Consider the following 7,272-nt stretch of genomic DNA (forward strand, 5'->3'; position numbering starts at 1 on the left):
GTACCAGTATAAGACATCAGCATGAGAACTTACAGAGATTGGTTGTCCCTGTTCTTGAACACACATTCAGGGCGTATGGTCAGTTTTGTTGTTGATGGCGTGAGCCCTGTCAGGTCTCACAGTGTCTATTATTATAGCAGAATGACGGGCGTGTATACTCACAGAGCTGTCACCCAGAACAATCCAGCTTAGCCATGGCCCCTGCCACGCAGTATCTCACAGGGCTACCCACAATAAGGTCTCAGTCTTCATCTATCAGTTGTACTGGTATTTGAACTAGATGTGGAATAGAGGGTGAGTATTTTTCTACGAGATTTCTCTGTTGTATGTAACGGCGACTCATTCTTCCCAACTGCATATTCATTAGATAACCAACAATTCATGTACTCAATTTCCTGTTTGGTAGACATTGTGGTTGCTTCAGGTTTTTCATGGTCCACAGTTGCTAGAGACATTCTTCTATGTGTAGATGGAGCATTCATTCTTGTCAAACACATGCTGGGGATCGGAACTTCTGATTTACAAAGTTTACACATGTTAAGCTTTACAGATATTTAATATATTTATTAATGAGTAATAAAAATAGTGACAAAAGGAAAAAAATTTTTTAAATTGAAACCATGAAATAAAAATGGATAGATTTTTAAAGCTAAAGAGGCCAACTCTGTTCCCACCAGTGCTGTAAGGTTCTTGGAAGTTCCACACTTACCAGTTTGCTATCGCGGTGTTTAAAATGTTTTAACCACATTTTATTGTTGAAGGGAGATGTGCACTCCACAGTGGGTGTGTGGAAGTCATAGGGTAACTTCTGGGATTGGTTCTCTCCTTCCACCGCGTGGAATCTGGGGGTAATGTCAGGTCGTCGTGAGACTTGGCCACAAACAGCTTTACCCTCTAAACCAGCTCCCTGGCCCAAGTGTTTTCTTTTTAAATTAAAGACAGGGCCATGTAGTTCACTGTAATCAAACATTATTTCTCTGGCGATCAATGTTCTGATCAACTTTCAGATGCTTATCATCCATTATGATGGCCTTTGAAGGAAGAATCCATTTGTTCTGTTGCCTGTTGGAACTCTACAGATTCTTTACATATTCTTGACAGAAGTCCTCTGGTATGTCTGTTCCAAATACCTTCTCTCAACCTGGGGCTGACTTACAGTTTAAAGTTAATGTTATTTTCCCATTAAAAGAATTTCTTAATTTTTAACCAGCCCAATTTATCAATCTTATCTTTAATGCTCAGAGTTTTATGTCCTGTGTAAGCAATCTCCGCCTATCCCAAAGCCACCGAGAGAACGGCCTTTGTCTTCTGAGAATTAGGTCTCAAGCCTTGAGCAAATAACCTGACCTTCTGCAAAGCTCCAGCTCAATACCACTCAGGCCAATTATTACCTTGGCTTTTGACATGGATACTGTCATCAGAGGTAGCTATTGATCTTATTAGGTTTTAGTTAGCATGCAAATTAGTGGTTTTCACCACACCACTTCATGCCTACATGTCTGTCAGACACTTTGGTCCCCACCCTCTCAGGTCCCCGCCAGGCCCAATCCCACCCCAGCTGGCCCCTTCTCTTTCCTGTTAGTCCCTTCTACTTTCTTACTTCAGGTAGACCTCTGAGCCTAAAGTTTGCTCTGGCCTTTGCTTAGGTGACACTTTGTCGACTTCCTGAACACACTGGGTAATCCTGTGATGGGGAGATGGGGAGAAACAGACCCAGGAAAGAAACTTACCATATTCACACATGTGTAAATTTTTTCCTCACTTTTTAGGATTCCTACAGCCTTTCTAAACATTTTGAAGAGTTTTGTTTTAGTTTTTAGTACACTGTGTTCTTTCTACCTCATAAAACTGCGCCACCCTGAAGCTGGCAGGAGGCTCCGGAAGCAGCCAGGTCCTGCCCACTGGACCTGGAACCAGATATTTAAACCGTCCCTCCAAGACTCCCGGTGCCTTTTTGCTGGATTTCAGCCTCTACTGGTGCACAGCCGATCAAAATGCTTCAAGGACCACTTTTCTTCGTTTGGTATAATCCGCTGGTTTGTGTCCAGAGAAGCCGAGGGTGGGGAAACAGATAAAACAGTCTTTAAAATGCAAGGGTGCCCCTAGAAATAACCCTAGAAACTTCATGTATCAAGAAAATCACTTTAAGTGCTCCAGTGAAGCAAAGAAATTCCACCATTACAGCCTTTGTTGAGTGAGAGACTTGTCCCCTGATTTATCAGTTTCCCATGTCTTGAATTTCTGATTACTTTATCTCAGAGTGAGTCATCATAATATTTATTCAGATGTCTCCTAAGTCTCTCTCTTCGAATGATTGATTTCAACTTGATTAACATATGTATAAAGGTGTGCCGGGCCTCAATAAGAACACAGCTTAATGGATATGTCCCCCTCACACACACACACACACACACACACACACACACACACACACGGAGCAAACCTGAGCTACCTACATATAGATCAAAGAATAAAGAAAGAACAAAGTGAGTGTGACATACTTTAATATGGAGGCTTTGTCTACACCCCAGTGAGTCAGGGGCAGGAAGGACCATGGTTTGGCTTCCCAATGACCACCTGAAGGCCTAGAGTGCTCACCAGTGAACCTGGTTCCTCTCTAGCTTCTTCAGGTCAATTTTTCCTGCCCTTCCTTCCTTCCTTCTTTTCTTCCTTTCTTTTTTTTCTTTTTCTTTCTTCTTTTTTGGCATTGCAGAAAGAGAATGGAGTCTGGACGGAATTTGTGGTTTGGATGAAAATGCCCCCATAGACCCATAGGGAGTAGCTCTATTGAAAGGTGTGTCACTGGGGATGGCCTTTAAGGTTTCAGAATCCCAACCAGGCCCAGTGGCTGGCTCTCTTGCACTGTTTGCAGATCCAGGTGTAGAACTCTCATCTCCCTCTCCAGCACCATGTCTGCCTGCGTGCCACCATTCTTCCTATCATGCTGATATTGGACTGAACCTCTGAACTGTAAGCCAACCCCAATTAAATGCTTTCCTTTATAAGAGTTGCTGTGGTCATGGCGTCTCTTCACAGCAATAGAAACCCTAACGAAGACCAATGCCCAGAACGAACGGACCCGAGGATGTTGTTGTTTGAGTGGATGGACCAGGGAGGAGGATGGCTGCATCACTGATGTTGACTGTGACAGCAGGCACAGCCTCGCATGGTGGAGGAGGGGCTGCAGCTGAGTAGTAAGTATCATGAAGGGGACATGGCGGGGTGGGTATGATGGGGCCCAGAAAGCAAGGGTGACTAAGTCCCTGGCAAAGAGATCATCGGTGACAACCCATGCCGACGGCTTCCTAGCCACCTCCAATACTTTTTTCTGTCCACCTCTCTGAAAATGTGTCCTTGGAAAAAGGACATTGGACAGAGTCATGTGGCTTGTAGCCCTGTCCTAGCCAAGCTCTAAACTTGGACAGATAGCTTCATCAGTCTGAATCTCAACGTCCTGATCCAGAGACAGAAAGAATGACGGAATTTACCGACTTGCTTCATGGAACTGTGTGTTACAGAGGAAGGGGAGGGGAGGGCAGGGTCCTCTGCCAACTCGGCAACCTTTTATCCCATTACTGACTGTTAGGACAGGTTGGCAAGCAAGTCCCAAGAGAGCAGGGGAGGATACATTCTCAACACCTTTCTGTGTTTGCCCTCACTTCTACAGCCTCTGTGTCTTATCTGAGGATTAAAGTTTTAGCCCTCCTACTGGAAAGAGGGATTCACGGGTGCGAACTGTTAATTGATCATTTCATATCTCATGACCAAGCACTGGGTCCACGCTGTTTAGACTCTCCCTCAGCCGCCTTCCCCAGTGCTGAGACTGGTAATGCAGGAGCCCATCCCTATTAGCTCCTACTGCCTCCATATCCTTTGCCAAAGAAAAAGGAAGCCCTGCTTCTGGGAGTGGCTGACTCCCCCAGCAGGTGTCATTTCCTGCTCATCCACTGGTCTTATTTCTCTGGGTTTTTAGTCACAAGCACTCAAAGGTGACATTGACTGATTTAAGCAAAGTGTGATTTATTTAAAAGCTATTAAGGAGCCCACAGAATCAGCAAGACAGCTGGATAGGCTGGTTCATCAACCATGCTACCAGGGGTGTGGCCTAAAAGCCAAACTTCATTCAGGGTAGGTGCAAAAGATACCTTGAAGTCACAGTACACCTAGACAGCAAGTATTGCCACTGATGGATGTAATTGCCCCCCAATACCACCTGGTAAGTAAGCAGAATTTGTGTCTGAGTGTCCCTGATGGCATCACCACCAACCTAGGGCTGGAAGAGACATTTGATCAACCCTGTCGGCAAAAGCCAGAATGTGGATTAGCTGCCGTTTCTGTCTTCACCTTGGGAGGTTCTGCCTCCCAAGCAGAAGGTTACCCAGAGGGAAGAAGCGCACATGTGGTGCCTGGAAGATGTTCTCTCCCTTCTAGCTTTACACTTGTTCTCCTGTGAGGTTTGTACAGGCAAATTGGCACCTTGTCATCTTCCTGGCTCTGGGACACAAGGCAGACAAGTTTCTGAAGTCTGAGCCTGAGGCCAGGAAAATGGATTCTTGAGAAGTTTCTAGGGGTGGAGGCCATCCAGCTGGCTCTACCTTGCCATACTCTGCTCTTGGGCAGGTGGTACTTTTCCTCTTCAGAATTCTTAGAATAGGCATTTAGTGGCTGCCTGGTGGGAAGAAGAGGAGGGGGAAAGGAAAAGAAGAGGGGGGGAAGAAAAGAAAGGGGAGGGGACTTTGGATAGGCAACTCTTGCTCAAGTCCCAGTTTCCATTCCTTGTTGCTTGTGGTGCCAACCATTGCACTGCTTGGGCCTCTGTTTTCCCCATCTGTTTAAAACACTTGCACGCACCACACACCACACATCTGGCCTGGGCACTCTTGGGGCCTCCAGCTCAAGCAGTGAGTGTCCACGCTGCCCAAGGCACTTCGTGGGGCTGACTGCACATAATGACAGTGTCCCGGAGCTGGCGCTTGTGTAACAGGCAGATTTACCAAGAGGGGCTGGCTGTTTGCTCAGCAGCTGAGAAGTCTATAATTAGACTGTCACAACATCAGCAAAAGTACAGGATCAATGTAATCAGAGAAGAAATGGAAAAGAACGGCGCATCAGGCAAAGCCTCCAGTGGGTCCCCGTGGTTTCCGGAGCACTAATAGCCCAGGGAGGGCTCGATGTCCTGCCAGTGGGTTTCCTTCTGGGTGACGACATGGTTTGCTTAGGTTGACCATGCCTGCTCCTCTCAGCCACCTGGCTCTTTTCTTCGCCTCTCCGTTTCCCCTTCCTCTGCTCACTGAAAGGAAGCAGGGCATGCAGCGAAAAGCTTGGGGTAGGGAGCTTCTCTAATGCAGATTCCCTAGGATCGTCTCAGCCTCATGCAACCAAAAGCTGTGGGGTGGGTGTTGTGGGCTATCTCTACACTGTGTGAAGGTGTATTGATGATGGAATAAAAAGCAGAATGGCTAATACCTGGACAGGAGGCATAGGAGGGACTTCTGGGCAGAGACAGGAAGTAGGAAAATCTAGGCATGCCACAAAGACACCAGGAGACACAGATTGGAAGCAGGAGGTGCAAGATGGAGGAGAGGTAATGCCAAATGATAGGACAGAGTTTAATATAAATGGGTTAATTTAAGTTACAAGAGCTAGTTGGGGACAAGCCTAAGTGATAGGCTTGGCTTTCATAGTAAGTCTCCATGTCGTTATTTGTGAGCTGACGGACCAAAAAAAAAAAAAAAAACAAACAAAACTGACTACAGGTGAGCACCAAAGACAGTCTCTGCATTAGGCACATTCCCAGCTCCTACTATGCATACTAAAAGTTGAGAACTGCTAGGCTGTCCCCCGTCCCAGCTCACAGTGGATGGCCCTCCAACTCCTGCTCAACGCCTGTGTGGTCATAGCACAGTCAGGCTGATAGAGTTTGGAGCAACCACAGTTAAAGGACCTTCCCTTAAGCCCAGGGATGATAATGGGCTTCTTAGTTTCTTTATAATCATGTCCAGAATCTGAAGCTGCAGACATGTTTATCTCCTTAATCCCTGTGATACTCGAGCCACAGAGTCACATCCAATGCCTTTAGTTCCTTTCCGCCAAAGTAGATCTGGGCTCACATCTGTCCTGAGAGGATCAGGGCCTGAGGGCTTTGAGTCTTTCTGAGCCCCATTCTCACAGAATCAACTGGTAAGTCTATCACATTTATTTCTTAAATACCTTTTTACGTTAATAATGAATACTAGATGGTAGAAACCAGAGGCTATGGTGGCAAAAGGAAGGAGTAAATTATGACGAGTTGCACAACAGTTCTGTTTATAGTTTGTGTTTAGCCTTCCGCATTGTGCACCTGCATTTGCACACAGTCACACGCTCACACTCATCCCTGTGTAAGCGGAGTCCCTGCAGAGATCAATGGCATCTCAGAGCAGTAGGGTTACCGACAGGAGCTCAGCAGAGAGCAAAGAGAAGGGCAATCTGTATTAGTTACTCTCCTTACCACTAGGACAGCTAGCCTTACAAAAACAGCAAGGTTTATTCTTACAACTGGAGGGGACAGTCCATCACGGTGGGCAGGACCTGGCATCAGGGGCTTGACAAGGCTGACCACATTGCTTCAGAGGAAAGAAGCAGATGGATGCTCATTCTCATTGTTTTCTACTTTTACTCAGTCTAGGACACCAGCGCATGTAGAATAGTTGTACCCACACTTAGAGGGAGTCTTCCCACTCCAGTTAACCAAATCCGGATAATCCTGTGCATAGCTTTAAAGGGATGGGCCGCCTTAAAGAACTAACAATAAATGGGAAGCCATTTCCACACTGGGTCTTAAGAGCAAAGACAGGTTACCAGAAGCTCTTGTAGCTATGGCTAAAAGAGGGCTACCTGACAACATGACTTTAGGTTAAGGAGTTCCATGACCATTAGACTGAACCTAGCAGTCAAGTGCCGGGAAGCATACCTACCCCACATCCTACAGACATGGCAATCCCTGCCTGTGCTTCCTCTTAGCTTCCCAGCCAGCAGGCAGATTGGTGTTGTCACTTCAGACCCAGCAGGAAGCCAGAGGGGGAAGAGGAGGGTCTGCTTGGCACTCCCATGTCCATTTATGAGTGCAAAGAAATAATTTTAAATGTCCCCATTGGTGTCTTAGCTAGGGTTCCATTGCTGCGAAAAGACACCATGACCATGGCAACTCTTTTTTTTTTTTTTTTTTTTTTTTTTTTTTGGTTTTTTGCGTGTTTTTGTTTTTGTTGTTTTTTTGGTGTTGCCTCTGTGTCT

This window comes from Alexandromys fortis, unplaced genomic scaffold (genome assembly GCF_014885135.2).
Source record: "Alexandromys fortis isolate MF-2015 unplaced genomic scaffold, M_Fortis_MF-2015_v1.1 scaffold_78, whole genome shotgun sequence".
Lineage (NCBI taxonomy): Eukaryota > Metazoa > Chordata > Mammalia > Rodentia > Cricetidae > Alexandromys > Alexandromys fortis.